This window comes from Corvus moneduloides, chromosome 17, assembly GCF_009650955.1.
Source record: "Corvus moneduloides isolate bCorMon1 chromosome 17, bCorMon1.pri, whole genome shotgun sequence".
NCBI lineage: Eukaryota > Metazoa > Chordata > Aves > Passeriformes > Corvidae > Corvus > Corvus moneduloides.
In genome coordinates this window covers 11,676,052-11,693,733 of record NC_045492.1, presented here as the reverse complement: position 1 = coordinate 11,693,733, position 17,682 = coordinate 11,676,052, and the positions used below count along the sequence as shown (strand labels likewise).

Genomic DNA, 17,682 nt, shown 5'->3' with positions numbered 1-17,682 from the left:
AGAGAGGAGCAGCTTAGAGGTATTATCTGATAAGTGACATAAGAAAAACTATGAAGCCTTGTAGAGCAGATTTGTTAGGATTTGAGATGAAAATCCCTGTTGCTTGCTGAGATTATCCCCCCAGCATATGGCAGGGAATGTAACAGAGATGTTGAATTAGCTGCTAATGATCTGGACACCTCTTGAAAACAGATGTTTGTAGTCCCATATAACTGCTTTCTATTTTGTTCGTCTGAAATCTGGATTACTCAGCAACAGGCCTGGCATGGTATTAGAATGCTTACTATCTTCATTTCCCACTGATCCCACCCAGTACAGATCACCTGTTTCTTAGGAAGACTGCTGGAGTAATCTAATGTGAAACTGGGATGGAGAATGAGGGAAATGGCCCTCACTGCAGTGCCAGCAGACAGAGTTAGCCAAGGGCCAGGGAGTGGTGGGGAAGCTGCAGAAATCTCCTTGGGCAACCCAGGACATCTCTATGGCACTGTGGCACTACCCTGCTGCTATTGCATGGACAATGTTCAACTGGGGTTTCTTGAGAAGATGAGTTTTTGATAGATCTGTGTGGCAAATGATGCTGCAGTTGAGGAGGGGATTGCTCAGACTCAGTGCTGCTGCATGGGCAAGCCCCTGATGTAAAACCCCTTCTGTTATACACTTTGGTAGTTTTGGTACCCCTTTACTCACCCTGACTTTGAGCTGTCAATAAATACCTGACTTACCCTCTCCATTGTTTAAGGCACCAAAGTTTCCAACTCAGGGATGTAATTCCTGTTGCTTCTCTTTGGGATCTCTTAATTTATTTGTTACTTGAGCAATCTACTCTATAACGCTCTTGCTATGCTTAAATTTCTTTACATTCAAAAAAATGCTCCCTAATTTACTTATCTTAATTAATATTATTGGAAGACATCTTCTTGGAGCTGGAAACCTTTATTAAGGTGGGGAAAAAAATATTAGCTGTCAGTTCAGCTCATCTATTTTCCACTTCTTCCTTAGTGTTAAACTTCCTTTTGGACTCAAGCTTTTACAGTAAAAGCAAGACCTTAACCTCAACTTCTCTTTCTAAGTTAGATTCTTTTGACCTGGCGTCATCTTTGTTACAAGGCTTCACACACTGCAGTACAATAATATTTTTCTTGTGGTGCAATGAACAGCGCTACAGATGCTGTTCCAGATGGGGTCATTTTTTCTCTAAATTAGCAACTGTCTTAATAGATATTTTCCGTGGCTTCCAAACTATGTCGTGTTGTTTGAACAAAAATGTAATTCCACAGAGAGATTTCAAGCCCAGCTTTTGCTGGGCTTCCAGAAACAATTTTTTTTTTTAATTATTTGTACAGTCAAAACGAGTTTGCAAGTGTATTGTGCTTGCATGTTGCAGTTGTGTCTTTAGAATGACATGGAAAATCTGAATATTATCTGGTATATTTTTCTCAAAGAACAGTATTTTCATGCAGGCTACCTTATTGATGTAAGGGTTCAACTATGGCAAATGTATTTTGAAACACTGGAATATTTCTTTGCATCAAGAGCAAAAAGCCCAGTTCTCTGCCTCCAGAGATACTTGTAAAGCTTCACCTCAGACTGGTTAATTTTCTGTCATTTTAAAATAATCATTTGAGATTGCAATTTTAATGTGAACAACTTGCTTCCAATCACTTGAAACTTCCATGGAGGGGTGTAGAGGATTCTTGCATAAACAAAATGTGATGTGGACTCACGAGATCCTTGGTGGTGGCTGCTCTAGCAGGACATGAGTGGACTCTCAGGAGCATTTGCTTGAGTTCTTCTTTGTCCCAGACAAACGTGGAAAGTGCAGGAAATCGTGAAACATTCACTAGGACATAGTACAAGCCTTAGGATCACAGATACTTTTCAGAATATCAGTTTCTAAATAGTTGAATTTATTCCAGAGAAATCCTAATATGTTTGTTGATTATTCAACTAATATCATTACCATGGTCAGTAGCAAACTCTTAAATTTAAACTGTGCTATTTCTAGGATCTGTAATTGCTTTTGAGATGGAGAGTTTGTAGTTCAGTCCCATGTTCTTCTTGTTGTCCCTCCTGGTTCTGTCCTGAGCCACCAGCACTCTCAATCATTCCCTGTGCTAGGCAGGATTTTTTTTATGCCAAAGGACTGTTTCAATTTTCTTACAGTTTCATCAAGTGAAAGGCCCTGAACCACATTTAGGCCTTGCCCTGGAGCGTTGCACCCTCTGTGCTTTTGAGGGTGGGCAGCGATGGCCCCAGTCGTGGCTCACATGCCACATTCCATGAACAGCCTGGCACTGGATAAGGTGCAAAAGGGACAGCAAAAGGCACTGGGCAAGCCCTGGCTGTGAGCAAGAACAGCCCTTTGTGTTTGTGCACTCGGGATCGAGCACAGTTTGTGTTGGAGCACGGAAGTGGCTCATCCTTTCACGCTGGAGGCCCGTGAGATGCTGTTGGAGCTTTTGTATTTGAGGAGAGAAAGTGGGATTTTTGTACAGTGAAAGAGCTAAAGCTGTGCCTGCAGGGTGAGGGAGATCCCTGCCAGCTCCCCATGGGAACAGGGCTGAGAGGGCATGAATTTGTTACATCTGTGGGGGCAGTTTGGTTCAGTTGAGTTCTCCTGTGAAGATGTCACAAGAGTGCGTGCCTTGGCAATTAGGAATTTGTCCATGCTACATTATCAGAAGAGATTCCTATTCTATTTTTTAAATTTTATCCTCCACCTGCATCCTACTATGCATAGGGAAAATCTTGCTTCTGTGACTTGGGAAGCAGCAATTTTCCAGTGCTTCCCAAAATTTCCTCCAGAAAGAGATTATGTCACATCTGACCCAGGTGCTTATGCAAAACAGTTTGTCTCAGCACGGTGAGTTCTGGGAGGGACCCTCACACTCAGGAGCTGATCATAGCAGTGAGGACAGTGTTGGGGGAAGAGAGCTTTTCCTTGGATTAACTCAAGGGACAGTCAAGCACTTTGGTTTGGCTGGCTTGGCTCTATTTCCAAGCTAGACCTTCCTATTTCTCAAGTGCGAGTAGTGTCCCTGGACCTCTAAAACCTCCAGTATTTTTTCTTTTCCTGTCCTTTGATTAAGGACTTGTTTGTTGACACTTCAGTGGGTTGTGGCTCTGATGACAGCAGCCCTTGTGTCAACCAAGAACGAGCTGCTCACTGTTGATAGTTCCAGGCTTTGTCTCTGCTTCCTAGATGTGGTCAGATAGAGGTTCTAATGGTCTTTCAAGTTGTAAGTAGGGATAATTCTCAGTAGAAAAGTCAATTAAGTAGATTTTTGCATTTCTCCAACTGTTCCCTGTTCATATATGTGGACCAGTCAGAAGAACAATGACAAGGCTGTGCAGATTTCCATGCTGATTTTAATAGTCTGCCTGAAAAAGCAGATGTGTAAGATAAAATAGAAGGTCCTATCTGCTCAGTAAATGTTTAAAAAGTTAGCTCTGGATGTACTTTAAGAAAATAAGTGACTGAACCTACCATGGTAGTGTTTCCAGTGAACAAAGTGTGGTGTAAAGTTCAGATTTATGTTTCTTATTATAGCTTAGAGGGTTTCATCTTAAAGGAGTTTTAATAGGTGCCAAATGCTCTTGATATCTGTCAAGGTCAATTACAGATGAGATTTTTTTCCCCCCTATGTTTGCATGGAGCAGGAAACATGAAGCATCTTATTGGAATTGTTCCTAGAAGGTTTGAACTTTGCAGATGTGTGAGGTTTTCATATATCGTGGTAAAATGCTAAATCTGAAGCTCAGCAAATTACTCTGCTGGCTGTTAACAGAAGATTCCAGCTATTGCTGGGTCGGCAGGAAAAGAGATGAGATTGAAAGATTTCCAGCTCTGCCAAATGGAGATGTCCTGGTGGGTAACTGGTCCCATCAGAAAGCTGTAGGAGCAGCAATGCTGGGGCCTTGCTGCGATCGTCTTGGCAGGCCTTATCCAGCCCCAGTGCTGCTGGAGCTCTGGGCTCTTTGGCTCTCTCAACCCTAACCCTAAGCGTAACCTTAACCCTAGCCCTAGCTCTTAATCCAGACCCAGTACCATGGCATTTCCAGCTTAGAAAGATGGAGGAGCAGCAGTGTTGGGGCTCTGCCAGGATGGCCTTGGCATGCCTTTTCCAGCCCCAGTGTTCCTGGAGCTCCAGGCTCTTTGGCTCTCTTGAGCATAACCCCAGCCCCGAACGGCAGCTTGGCACTGGGCCAGAGGTGCTCAGCACCATAAGTGGCACAAATTAAGAGGTGGGCAGTTGGCAGTGGTGGCACCTCTTAAGCCTTGGATCTTCAGATCCAGGGGTTTAGCTCGAGGTTCTATTACTCTCTCTTAGCGCAAAGGAGAAATCCCCACCAGATAGATTCAAGAGGTGAAAATCACACTAAAGTTTACTGGCAAATATGTCAAAATCAAACAATCAAAAACCAGTGGTCTTTGACAAAGGATGAAATACAACATTTAATTCAACATAAAACCACTTATCATAGCGTTACTTAGTGTTAATTTAGCATAAACTTAGCCCAACTGAGAAACTTACGGCAGCTCGGCTGTCTGGCTGCTGCCATCCCAAGGCCCCTTGGTCTGGCTTGAGGGCTTCAGCAAGTCAGAACTCAAGGGTAGAATGTGCTGCTCTGGTTTCCAGCTGTAAACACAGAGATCAGTATCATGTCACAACTAGAACTGTTAAAGTTGGACATACACTGTTTGTTATTACTTGGTTTTTTAAGCATAACTCTTCACTACCACAGAACACTGCAGCAGAAAGGATTTGTTCATTTGCAGATAAAGTGCTGAGTTACTTTGTGCTCTATTCTTTGTTTTCTTATCTTTTCTTGACAAATGTGGGTTTTAGGGCGTCTTTCTTTGATTGCTTTCCCTTTATTAACTTTATCCCTGCCTTTTTACACTTGGTTTTTGACATATAAGCAGTACTCTTTACATAAATATATTTTTATAAGACTGATGCTGTAGTTGTCCCTAAGCTTTGGCAGAACAGTCCATATATCTTGGGTGTCCAGCATACCTCCTTTTCCATATTTATATTTCCTCAAATTTAAAGTCAGGCTTTTTCTAAAACACTGTCAAGGGATTTTTTAAATATTAAACTGTTAAGGACATAGAGCACTGTTGTAAAATGATGAACAAATACAGTACTGCAGAAATATTAAAAAACATTGTGAAAAGTCTTTTCTGTTGTCACTGCTCCCTTTACTCTCTGTTAAGCAGTCAGTATTAATCAAAGTTAAAAGTCTTAGTTCACCCTCAATATATTTTTTTTCAAGGAAACCATGTAACTCCTGCAATGACAAACATTGAGCATACCACTCAAAATTGAGAAAGAACAAAATACAGAAGTCTTATAATAAAAAAAGGGATGTTATCAAATGTGTTGCATTGGCAGAACTTTTGAACAGAGTTTTCTCAGACTGGCAAGTTACAACTTTACTCAAAAAAGACTGGTTTTCCCTCCAGCTTGTTTGACATTGGAGCAGGAAAAAATTGGAGGAGCTAATTCCACTAGTTCAGAAAGAGCTGAAACATTACCATAACCCATGGAGAACAAAGTAGTCCATGGCCTGACACTGGAGGTAGATGTGTGCTGGGGGTAGAATCTCAAGAAAACAATCCCCAACAGGGAGGGATCTTGGAGCTGGCACTGAGCATCCCAAACTGCACATCAGCATCCTGCAGGACCTGGCTCCTGAAAGAAAGAATGTGGGAAGGATGCAGTGGAGGATGCAGCAGGTAGAAGGTGCAGGAGGGATGTGGGTTTATTTGTGAGGTCCAAGAAGCCCTTGCAGGGAGGATGCTATTAAAGACCAGGGAAAATAGTGCAAAACAGGGTGATCAACATGCCCATAAAGGACTACAGCAGCTCATGTATCCCTTCCAAGAGAAATAGGTGCTTACAACTTCATCACCAATTTTCTTTTTGCTTAGTTTAGTGCTTTCTCACACTTTCTCATTTAACCTAAAGCAAGGAAATTATAATGAAAGAAAATAATTCTGAATGAAACTGTTTTCATGTCGTCCTTCTACTTTATCACTTCACGCAAATATTTGAAGGCATAACTAGGTGCTAACCTTGAAAGTTTAATGTTAGGACTAACTTCTGCTCACTGTTCACCAAAACAGGGCCACTGTGTAACAGCAATAATGTAAGTCAGTGTCAACACGGGGTGCTGATATTTTAACAGAAAACTTGAGTTCATAATAAAGCCAAGTCAAGGTTTTTAGGGTGAGTTAAATTTACTGCAGCAGCGCCCTCAAGTGCTGTGACACTTCCCAGGCCCGATGGTGTCTGTCCCATGGGACACTGGGGTTCATGTACTGAGGCTTGATTGTTTAGCCCAGTAAGAGCATGTAAATTATCTTGGTGGAATTTTGATTGCTCACACAAGTCTGTGAGACTGTTTAAATTAATACCCGTGTGAAGGGAAGGGTGCTGGTTTGGGAGTTTCCCTTTTAATTGCTCTGTGGTAAGAAAGGTGCTCTCGGGACCAGTTTGGTTGGAAGTGATGGTGAAAGGAGACCTGAGCAGAGGAGCTTTGTTCAGACAGGTCAGCCATGGGCCAGGTCCTTCAGGATGCTGATCTGTAGTTTGGGATGCTTGGTGCCAGCAGAGCCCAGTGCACAGCTTTATCAACTGCTCTGCAGCTCCTGTGGCCTTTTCTTAGTTTAGGCTGCAGAGACAGAGGAGCAGAATCTTCTCTGGTGTGACTCATTACCTAAACAGAGAATTTAGGATTTAGGCAAGTATCCACTCTCCTTTGGTACTAAGGGAACTGTGCCTGATAGGCTGTGGATTTAACCAGCACACTACTGGTATATGGTGAAAACTGTATGGACAAAACTATGGCAGTGTAAAACAACTGTGGTCTGCTAGAGGTGTTGCACATCCTAAACATACATTATTATGGTTGTGCAAGGAGCCCATAGGCCCTGGACTCACTGGACTGTGGCTTTGCCAGCAGAATTCAAGCTCTCCTTGAGGCAGCTGCTGGAAGGAGCCCTGGCTGCACTCCCTCCTCAACTTGTGAGCAATGAAGCCCCAGTGGCTCCCAGAATTGCAGCATCTCTCTCAGCTCTCTGACAAAGCTGTCTGTGTGATTTCCTCCATTCTCCAGAATTCCCTTCTCTTGAGCTCTCCACCTCTTGTCTCCCAGCATGTCTGATCAAAGTAGGTCAAGTCAGCTTTGTTCAAAAGCAGAATTGCCAAGTGATGCCGCTGTGTCTGGAGAAGCAAATTCAGCCTAAGGGAATGATTCCATGGGGGTAATGCAATCACAGCACCTAATAATTACCTGTATCCACAAAATGAACATTTGAGGCATTGCTCAGAGCAGAAGGCATCACTTGCAACTCTCACTGTGTAAAAGTAATGCCCTTTCCTCCTAATTATTAAGGAGTATTTTTGTAAAGATACTTCAAAGTCTTTATTTCTAATTCCTAGCATATACTATTCAAATGCGTGTTCTGTAGTGTCCTTTTGTGTGGGTTTCTCTGGATCCAGAGGGAATAGCAATTGCAATAGTGATAGCAATCTGTGGAATGAGAAATTGCAACATTTGGGCCATACCCACTCCTTATATTTTAGTCTCGAATGAGTATTTCTAGAATAAAACAGGAAGAAAGTAAGAGGTCAGAGGGAAGAGAACTTAGAAATCATTCAATTGTTTGAGTTATGAGAAAAATGGTGACACATCTTTAAAATAAACAAATACAAAGGTCAGTGGCCAGAAATTCAGTAGCCTAGGGCTTTTTTGGCCACTTAAACAAGGAAGTTCTAAAGCCTTTGGCCCAAGTGCTTCTCTCTGCTGCACATGGGGAGTTTCGCACAGCTCCTTCCTTAGGTGACCTCGGGCTGATTTTGATTTGCACACAGGAGAAAGGATGGCTTTTCTTTTGCTGGGAGTTTTATCACTCCGGAGCAGTGCTGTGAAGAGTTGGTCACTGGATTCAGTCCCTATTACAGCTCCCTATTACAGCTCCCTATTACCCCCTGCTGCAGGCTGGAGGAAGATGTACTAAAGGTACACCCCTCTCCAGGTGAGACATCCAGCAGGCTCCTTAGGTATTTTGGGCCAAAACACAGGGGCAGTGTGTGAAATACTGTATTTTAGATACATCACACCCCATATTACGGTATTGCAGAGACAACCTGCCTTGTCCCTTTGTTCTCTTTACACCTCTACCATTGCCCTCCAATAAAGGAGGGGGAAAAGAAAGAAAGGGAAAAAAGCCCCAAAAATGCAAAACCAGAACATGAGGAGAAAAAGGAAGTGACATTATTTGGCAAAGCTTCAAGGGGAACATGACCAGGGAGTTTGGTTTTGCTGACAGAAGAGGGGGCCAAAGCTGCAAGGACCGAGGGTGGGTTTCAGATTAAAAAAGAAAGAGGGTGACAATGCGAAGGAGCCAGGGAAGTGAAGGAGCAGAGTGAAGGGCTGAGCACTCTGGGTGCACGGGAGAAGCCTCTCCCAAGCAGTGTTGTGGGTGTGAGACTGGGGTCAGCCTGCCCACGGGAGCTGGAGCTGTGCCTGCCCAGCTTGGGCCACAGCTGCCACTGTCCTCTGGCTACAGTTTTGACATCTGCAATGAGTTATTATTTGCGGGGGGGGGGAAGTTTGTTGAGCTATACTTTGCTTTAATAATAATATCAATTTCTATAACGTTACTGCGCAGGCATTTATTCATAGCTTGGGTGAGGTTGTACTTTCTGTCTCTGTCTTGCTTCTGCTGTTGCAACCCAGGGCATAGCGCTTCCATGGCTAATTCAGGGCTTTTGGAGAGATTTTCACTCTCTGCCTGGCTGTAAAGTACCCCTGGCCCCTGGGCTGAACTCTCTCTCTTGCTCAGAAAAATATTTTGCAGAGCAGACACAGCAAGACAGGTTTGTCCAGGGATGCTTTTGTCTTCCTGTGCCTCTGAATGCATGTTTGGCTGTCATTCTCCAACAACATGGTGATGGCTAAAAGGGAGGATAATCAGGATTTCTTGCAAACACAGAGTTACAACACTGATAGCAATGTGGCAGCAAAGTTTCCATTTCCCTGCTTAAAGCATCTGCTCCCAGAAAAGCATTTGCAGAACCACTGCTGCATTCTCCTATTAATGACTTTTCAGTGATTTTTGCTTCTAGCCTTTCTGAAAGCAGCCTGCAAATGGCACTTCATTGCTAATATCACATCATGGGAGATGGTTAGTCTGAACCCCTGCCTGTAGCAGGCATCTAAAAGCTAATGGAAATTGGTAAAAATCTGTATATTATAATAAAAAAAATTATAATGCATACATGGAGCACAGCTCCAAGACGTCTGACCAGCCTGCTGCATGTCTGGTTTGGTGATATGTAAAATTTTGGACAGGCAGCGGTACACATGGACACTTTTTGTTCCTGTATAAACAAAGCATGTGAGTGCATACGTGGTCGAGCTATGGAGGGAAAATACAGCCTGAAAACTCCTGTGAAGGCAGTACAGGAGGTGATGTGACTTCCCACTGAAAAGCCAATCAAGAAGAGTATCAGAAAAGCAACTGAAATGGGGCTATTAGGAGGAATAAATGTAGGTAATGATGTTGCCAACTGTTACAATCATTTTTTCTCTGGGTCTCACCATGGTTATTGCTTTTTTTCCCTCAGCTACAATCCGTGGAGCACTGGCACTGAACTTCTGCTGTCAGTCCAAACAAGCCACGTTTTCTAGCTCTTAAGAGTTCTGAGAAACATTTCAAGTGTTCCCAAAAGGCTCATAACTGGAAGGTGTATTTTTCCTTTAAAGTCTGAAAACTTTGGGAGGGTTTGATCCCTTATTTTAAGTGGCTGGGATTTGCACATTTGTGATAAATTTCACTAAAATATTGTGTGTGGGGTGGTGTCTGTTGCCACTCTTCAGTGATGTGTGAGCTACCATCATCCTCCTGAACTGGGATTCTTTGTTTTGGCAATGAGAAGAAAACGAGGAAACCTGTGCTTCCAAGAGAGGAAATTTTAAAACACACAAGCATGTCCATATGAGATGGGAGGTGGCATTAGTGCGGCACCTGGCTCTTCTAGGTGGGAAGGAGTGGCACCCACTGAACTGGGCGCTGGGCTGTGCCTTTGGGACTCTGTTCGGTCACGCAGCTCCTTCTGCTGCACGTGCAGCCTGTGAGTCCTGCACATGCTAATGGGAATTTCTGACAACAAATTCAGAAGGTATTAGTGAAGGAATAAATCCTGCATTGTTAAAATCTCTTGGATGAATAATTACTGCAGATAACACGGAGTGTTTATGCCTTTGCCAGTTGTGGTGCCACTTCCTGACCAACTTCTAGAGCTGACTCCAGCATCACCTTCCAGCCCCTCTCCACATCCAGACCCAAAACCAACATCTAGACTTGTCTGGAATCAATCCAGGAGCTGCTTCCAGCATAATTTCTAGAACCACCTCTAAAGCCATGTCTAGAGTAATTTCCAGCTCTAAGGTGATTTATAGAAGAGCCTTTGAACTTGCCCCTGGGTCAGGGTCTGCAGTCGCTCCCAACACTCCTCTGGCGTGAGTTAATGTGTTGATCACACATGGAGCCAAGCTGGAGCTGCCTCTGGAGCCCCCCTTTGCTGTCTGCCGGGTGAGGTCCTGCTGGGGCCCCCCACCAGCCCCGACCACCTCTGCTTTGCCCCCTGCCTCCTCCCTGGGCGCTGGGCAGCAGGGCACGGGGGCTAGGAGGGCATGGGCCAGCCAGCATGGCTTACTGTAGCGTTTTTTTCTTGTTCTTGTTTTTTTTCCCCGTCACTTGTGCCGCTCTCCGCGGGAAGCAGCAGTCATTTCAATGTGCGCTTTGTGGAAGCAGAGCTGTCTGAGCCCTTTAAGCGGGAGATGAGCTCAGGTAGAAGGAACGCAGAGAGCTCCTTTCATCAGCCAGGGCCCCGCCGGCGGCTGCGGGGCATGTCCGGCCAGTTATAAATGGATCATGTGTTGCTATTTTTAGCCGAGAGAGGATTGTAAATATAAAAGGGTATAAAGTGCAAAACTTAGCAACAGTGGCGTTTGTTTGCTTTTTTCTTTTTTTTTTTTTTCTTCCCTTTTCTTCCCCTCCCCGTTGGCAGGAATGTATTTGGAGAGGAATGAAGTTAGAGCAGGAGCTTTGCCCGTGGACTTTGCACTGCTCCTATATACAGGGATATATAGATCTGTATCGCCAGGCGGGGGGGGAACGGGCTCTTCTGGTGCTGTTTGAAGAGATCCAAAAGTGCAGCCTGAAATGAGATGGAAGCGCTGGGAGGGGGAGCGGGGGGACCCGGGGCGGGCTGGGGGGAGCGGGGCCGGCTTGGGGACACAGTTCAGCAAATGGAAAACACTGACACGGGTAAAAATAGTAACAGCGGGGTTAAAAATAGCATCTGGTGAAATAAACGCGCAGTAACTCCTGAATCCCTCCTGGGAACTGCTCCCTCCCGATCCGCCCCTGCCCTGCGCCCCGCTGCGCTCCAGCCAGGAACCCCAAAGCAAACCCCCTCAGCAGCTTGAAACCATTAAAGCAGACCCTGCACTCTGTAGAGGACGGGCTTTGGAGACTTTTTAGACGATTTTAATGGATTGATTTGTTTTCTTTTGTTATTTTGTTTGCTGAAACTTCTCGCCAGAGAAAGGGGGAACAAATCCCTCTTTTTCTGACACCCTCGTGCGGTCCTGGGACAGAGCAGTTAAAAGGTCCTTGGGGTTGTTTCTCTCTTTTTTTCCTTCCTTTTCACTTTTTTGGTGTGGTTTTTTCCCCTTTTTTCTTCCTTTTTTTTTTTTTTTTTCCTTCTCTGTTTACTGGTGGTGTTCTTGCTTTGGTGTTTAAGACCGTGTTGTCGCTTCTGGGAGCGCAGAGCTGTCGCCCTGCCCTGGCCCTGGGCCCCGGCAGCGCCAAAGCCGCGGGGCAGAAGGATCTGAACCCCTGCACTGAGCTCCCCACACATGAGGAAGGTGCAGGCTGTTCTCCAGGCACGGCGGGGTGGCAGAGGGAGGGGACAGGAAAGGATGGAGAGACCTTGAGGAGCTTGTTCTGTGGAGCAAAGCCTTGGCTGGTCCCCTCTCTAGAGGTGTCGAGGGCTTGAGAGTGGTAAGGGGGGTCAGGGAGGAGCAGGCGCTCCTGGGGCAGGGGAGATGCTCAAGAGGGCTGGTAGAAATCTGCTTCGAGATCTTTTATAGCTCTGGCTGTAAATGTTGTGTAAATTTTGACTGGACCAGGTAACTGAGGCGGAAACAATTGTTGTGACAGAAAATGCAGACCTGGTTTCTGAAGCTGCCCCGCCACAGGACAGGGACAAACTGGAGGCCCTGCAGTTCAGAGGCAATTACATTTTTAATCAGATTTTTTTTCTTTCCCCCAACCAAGCAGCTGCAAATCTGCACGTGGCTTTTTGTCGCCCAGGTGGAAGGGGTGGGTGTCTCAGGGGTGCATTTTTAACACGTCCTCACGGGGTAGTTCTCTGCTCTGGCTGTGGGTGGAGGAGATGCCCCGGCAGGGCTGGACCAGCCTTTGTCTGTGGGATTCCAGGTGCTCCTCTGCTGAAAAACTGGGAAACCAAACGTGATAAATGTGATTACAGGAGTTTCTGTATCGAGGCATTTCTGGAAGTGGTTTGCAATCGCAGGTTGATGTCTCCCTGTTTTCCCAGGTCTGGTGCAGCCTTCCAAGGTGGTGCCAGTGCTGGAGGTGAAGGGGAGGGCGTTTATCTGGCAAAACGACAAAGAAGGAGAATGTCCTTAATTGTATTTAGCAGGCTAAGCCCTGAGCATTTAATTACTTTTTTTTTTTTTTTTAAGGATTGGACATTCCACAGCTTGTTTCTCTAGATCATTTTAAATTAGTTTTGATGTTTAAATATATTTCATATGAAGCCTGTCTAAATCTTTTAACCAGTATATTTTGAAAGCGCAAGTATGCTTTCCTTTGATAGAGTACCTAGAAAAACCCTTTTTGTATTTGAACAAAGCTGTTTTGTTTTTATATTAGGTTGTTCCAATCCTTCTAATTTGATCATTTCAAATTTGATTCAGCACACAAAAATGATGCAGAAACTCCTGTTATGAATCTAAACTGAATGTTCATTTTCTTATCAAAATATTATTATCAAAAAATATTAGTCATTCTTCTTGGCATAGTAAACAAAGGAACATGTGGATGTGTTAATTTATTCCAGACCCAGAAAACAGGGATAGTTTATATAAGTAAAATAAATAATTCTTGACTATTTACTAATTGGATCACTTCAACAATAGTTGACTAATAGTCACATGTCTAAACTACATCTTGCCCATTTCTATCCTTTAGGGAATTGAACACTTAGAGAGTGTTTGTTTGTTGTTGTTTTTTTCCAGGGATTGGAATTTTTAAATTGTTACCTTTTTACATACTTTATAGTTCTTGTCTTCTGTAACTTAGGAAGTCAGAACTAGGAGGAAAAAAGCTCAAATGCAGTTGAAATGAATCCTTTGGGAGTCTGCAAAGAAATTAAACCGAGATGGTAAATAATGTGAAGGAATTTAAGATGAGTGAACACAAGATAGAGTTACTTTACAAGTGTATTATTTAACTGCTTTGCATAGATAGAAAAGATTTGGATTCTCAGAAACAGTGATGTGTTGATGTGTCATTTATTGGTTTTGTGTCAATGGATTTTTGAATTATACACATCTAATTCCAAGTTGCATTGGTGGCACAGGAGTGAAAGTAAAAAAACCTGATTTTTTTCCTCACTACTGTAGTATAAATGTGCCAGCCTATAGCATATGAAATTCCTATATTTCTACATATGGCTCTGCTAAATTGTTACTTGTTCAGTTGTTAGCATTGCCTGTTGAGTTATTTTGCTCCTGTTTGTAACTGCTTTAACATTTTGTTACGTTTTTCCAACTTGGAGAACACAGGTGGCACGTTGGTAATTGATAACAGCCAGCCGAGATTAACTCCTGGGATTAGGTTGTTTTAGATAACAGAATTCCACATTTGTATTTTTTCACTTGCCTGAGCTTTAAAGAAATCAATCCTGTGATTGTTGCTTGTAAGTAATAAAACTTAACCCCCCTCCTGCCAATGGTTTGATGAGGATATTGTTTGTTCAGTGAGTACTTAAATGCTCATGGGTATTTTACTACCCTCTAAAATAATTTTTTGTATTTATATATATACATCAGAATCTAGAGTGCATTGATAACTTAGCATTTTATTTGAAAGGGATAACTTTCGAATAACTGATATTATTAAAATATCAGATAATCTATTTATTTTAAAGAGAATATATTGGAGAGTTTTGAGAACAAGTGAAAAATTTGTAATTTTTTGACAACATAAAGAGAATATCTCTGGAAAGTCACAGCTAAGATCTTGTAGTCCTTGTTTGTTCAGAATGATTTTTACAGAACTAGAATTTTTGGATGCATGGTAGGGAATTCCATACTGTGCTCTAGAAACTAAACAGAAGAATTATATTTTGTTAGAAAAAAACAGACAGTAATTGCAAAGCCAAAAATCTAAAAATAAATTCTTCTTTTCCTGGTAAACTTTTCCTGTTGCATGTTTCACAGTGAGGGCATAAAGGAGGGGGGTTGAATCAACCTTTTTGATAATTGGATTTTTCCTTGGAACCTACCTCCCCTTCCCTTACCCTAAATGCATTCAGTTTGAGGTAGCATAAATAAAATTTGTTAATTTTAAATATTGGATAATATTTTTCTTCCTCATTTTTACATAGATGAATCAGATGGATAGAGTTAATGGTTTTCAGAATTTTGATATAGTCTTTTTTAATTTGAGGTTGGTCCACTTTTTCATCTAAATAGTATTCTATTATTATCAGATTAATATACTTGATTTTATTAGCATTTCTACAAACTCCATGCTAAAAGACATGGAGATATATGAAACTGCTTTACATGTGTTTGAAGATTATTCTGTACTTTTATACTGGCTCAGTACCTTTGTCCTAAATGTGAACTGTAACCATAGTGTTAAACATGCAATTGTAATACCTAAATTTTAAGGAAAAGTAGGGAATTTGGTGGCAGCAACCATGGTTAGAAATTTGGGTATTTTAAATGATGGGAGAAAGTAATACCAAATATTGTTTTGTCACTCTGTAAAATTCTTAAATCTGGTGAAAATTAATTTTTTAGCATTTTTCTAGATACTGAAAAATGAGCACAAGGAAAACTAATATTCTGGGAAGGTGTGGCGTAGCATTTCGAAATAAATGAATGCAATTAGTGAGATACTAATTATGACATTTGTTATTGATCCTTAGTGGGTTTTTTCCTCTTAGGGAAAGCTGGTTAATTAAAACAATGAAAATGCTGATTATCTTTGTTGAGAGAAAAAGAACCCAACTTACCTTGGCACAATTCAAATAGTAAAACCCACCAAAGTGTGTCTCAAAGGAGCAGCTCTGCCAGAGCTCGCAGGAGATCTGCTCCCACTTCCCCAGCTCCTGCACTTCTCCCTGTGTGCCACAGCAGGAGCAGACACTGAAATTGCTTCTTGTTTCAGGGGAGCACAGGAACATCGGGAGGCCCCTCTGGGTGGGGAAAGCTGGGACTCGTTTAGTGATGATTCTGATTCTCTGTAATTATTTGGCAATACTGGACCTGCTCAAGTCTAATCCCTTTTTCTTTATTTGAGTGTATTTTAATCGTATTTTTTTGAGTGAGAGATGTAGGGAAAACGAAGCTTGGCAAAAAAACTCAGAGTATTGACTTGCTGTTTGCATATTTGGGAAGGATTCCCTTCGAAATACTTCTAAGGCTTTAGAAAACTGGAAAGGAAAAAAAACTTTTTACAGTAAAACCACTGATGTAATTACCATTTCTTAAAGTGATGCAACACTTTCAGTTACCTAAATAGATATTTCCATGCTAATAACAAAACCAAGGGAGACAACTGACCTGCAATTTAAATTTCTTCTGTCAGATTGTGCTGGTTCTGTTACTGTTTTGAGACAGAGTTTTCATTCTTGAAGTCTTTACTCTTGCTCATGAGCTTTGCAGCTTCATTCCTGCTGCACAGGCGATGAGGTCGAGGGAGAGATGCTGCTGGGTCTCCTTCACATGGACAGTCCCCCTGGAAACCTGCAGAATATGAAACGTGTGCCAAGAAGGTCAAAAGTCATGTGTGATTGATTTGCTTGATTTTTAACAATTGTGAGGAAAAATAAAATGTAGTCATGATTGTGTAGTGATTAATAGCACTTACTCTGGATTTCTTCTTCTTATTTCCCCTCTGCAAATCCCTTGCAGTCAGAAACACAGGCAGGTATTCAGTGCATACTGCTGGTTTCCTAAAACATCCCCTCTCACAGATCTCTCCATTAGGCAGCAGAGAGCTGCCAAAGCAGGATCCTGCCGAGTATCAAAGGGCATCCCCTGCAAGGAAACGCAGCTTCTCCCAGCACTTTGACAGAGCAGCTGTCTGGCATAACCAGAGCTGCAGCTGGATAGTCCCAGCCCTGCTCATCCTGCTGTTTTTTGTTAGGAGTTTATAAATACACACTGCTGCTCGTGCAGTTAGGGTCAGGATTTTGTGGGCTGTTTGGGTCCAAAGGGCTCTGTGTGTTCCCAGACCCGCACAAGAACCACTCCCAGCCAGGAGTCTCCAGCTGCCGGCAGCGGCTCCGCTGTGGTCCTGGTGCAGCTTCCTATGCTCTCCATACATTCAAACCAATAGAATATTCCCAACAAACTACTGGCAGCTGCCACCAGTGGTTCAGGAGCGCGGTCCTTCACTCTCCATCCAGGGCTCTGCAGCAATGTGTTTGCTCAGATGCTCTCCCATAGCCAAGGGAGACGTCTGTTAGTGCTCATCCTAAAAACAGCCACTCCTGGGGGCTCATGGATCACACAGGAGTGTTAAAGCTTGGGATCCCTTGACCCTACCTGGGGGTCTCAAGTGGAGCTCCTTAGCCCAGGGAGCTTCCCACTGTATTGCCATACAGTGCAAGCCCAGAGGTTGATGCTGCTGCTCACACCTCAGCTTTGGGCACAGAAGTATTGGATGTACAAACGCAACTCTGGATGGAAGGGTTGGAAAAATGGAGTAGTTTAATTGAAACAGGTTTAGTCAAGCTGGCAAGTGAGCCCAGTGCAGAAATAATGGGGCTTCTCACAATGCAGCATCACCCCAGACCACTCAGGGAGAGAGCCCAGGCAAAGCGGGAGGCAGGGTCTGCACGGTTCCTCTCCCGCTCGTGCCTGGGGAGCTGGTGCAGCAGCAGCAGGTCAGCTTTCCCATATATGGGAAAACCCTGCTCTAATTTTTAAAGCTGTGTGTTGTGGCAGTGCTGAATATGGGAATTTTATAAGCAAAGCTGAATGCTTGTTATGTTCATCTGGACGCCAGCATCTGGCAAGCTGTCATTGCGGTTGCCAACGTGTGCTTGCAGTCTTTGTGAAAGCAGGTTCCCAGTGTTTTCCCACCTCTTTAGGATTTTCTAGTAGCTGTGTGAACAAGGGATACAGGGGAAGGCACGATGGTGAGATGCTCTAGGAAAGCAAATGACCAGCGGGCCTCATACACGGGACATTTTGCATCAGTAGTTTGGTGAGAGAGCCAGGAGAGGATAAGGATGAGCATGGCAGCAGTAAATGTGCTGGTTCAGGGGCCTTATTTGTTAATACATATTATTTTGGTATTATTTGGATTAACACTGAGCTCATCCCTTT

At 43.3% G+C, this 17,682-nt stretch overlaps 1 protein-coding gene and 1 long non-coding RNA gene across 2 annotated transcripts in view; one reads left to right on the top strand and one right to left on the bottom strand.

Moving 5' to 3' along the window:
• The window catches only part of GNAS (GNAS complex locus), a 132,339-nt gene that overhangs the window by 10,606 nt on the left and 104,051 nt on the right, over positions 1 to 17,682 (top strand). The gene's annotated exons all lie outside the window — the stretch shown is intronic.
• LOC116452360 lies at positions 11,788 to 16,517 on the bottom strand. Its single transcript, XR_004243472.1, has 4 exons — positions 16,217 to 16,517; positions 15,910 to 16,092; positions 13,387 to 13,472; positions 11,788 to 12,705 (listed from the first exon to the last, which is right to left on the bottom strand). It is a non-coding gene; the product is annotated as an uncharacterized LOC116452360 (long non-coding RNA).